Genomic DNA, 1,118 nt, shown 5'->3' with positions numbered 1-1,118 from the left:
TGGGTCCCATTGACATTGCGGACAGGGATAGATGATGGTAAGGGGGTCATTGGCAGCTGATGTTTACAGACAAACTCCCTACTGACGAACATTCCGGTAGCCCCTGAATCAAGCAATGCAGATGTGGACACAGCGGCGAGCGAGGCAGTGGATTTAAGCAAGACTAGTATGTTCATCAAACGAGGGGCTTTGTCATTCGCTTTTCGTGTGTGCGTTCCTTTAATTCCCTCATTCTTCTTTCTTTGTGCGACTTTAGTAATCTTTCTTGCCCTTGCCTCATTCATAGGATCGATTTCGACCTTCATACATGGATATTTACACACTCTCGAGGCATTAACGGGCGAGTCTCCCAGTCAGGGTGCAGCTTTCACCGACTGGCATTTTAAAAACCCTCATCGTGAGGTTCCCTCTCTTCTGCAGCACTACCATTTTCAACGAGCTGGTCCTTGATCAGCTGGGTTATTGTGCGAAGGTCCCCTGGGGATAAGGACAGGTGTCATGGGCTTTCTGGTTCTCTTACCACTGTGGGTTCGTCAGCCATGCGGATCCTTTGTGTGCCTGCTGAGGGGCAGTTGCGTGCAATATGGCCCAGTTGTCCACAGTTGTAGCAAAGGCCACTTCGTGGGTTTTGACGAGGTTGTTGGGCTTGGTCAACTTCCATGGGTTGAGGGCTGGTCGACGAGGAAGATGGGTTTGGCATCTGGGCATTGGGCAAGCGCGTCGCATTCTGGTGAGTGATCGTGGTGTTGTGTCGTTGAAATTGGCCACATGTCTGATGAGAGAGGTTCCCAAAGGTTCGTCCTTGGTGTGTCTGCGCTTGGAGGTGATCAAACCTCCTGTGCTGGTTGTCCAGCAGTAACGTGTGCTGCTTCCAGTCTTCCCAGGTCATTGGGAACAGGTGGGACCCATAGATGGACTCTTGAAGGCAGTGAGTGATTGCTCGTTGAAATTTGTCGACCAACCCAGCCTCTCCCAGCCCTGATGGTGGCCTGTAGAGCTCGAAGAGCTGAATAACCGCCTCCACCAGACTGGTCCCTTGCCTAGCATCCGACAATTTCTGCATTGCCGTCACTGCATGATTCGGATCGGTGAACATGTCCTTTAGCTCTTGCAGAAAG

This window comes from Cantharellus anzutake (genome assembly GCF_015039405.1).
Source record: "Cantharellus anzutake strain C23 chromosome Unknown EI90scaffold_199, whole genome shotgun sequence".
NCBI lineage: Eukaryota > Fungi > Basidiomycota > Agaricomycetes > Cantharellales > Hydnaceae > Cantharellus > Cantharellus anzutake.
This window is presented reverse-complemented; position numbering follows the sequence as displayed.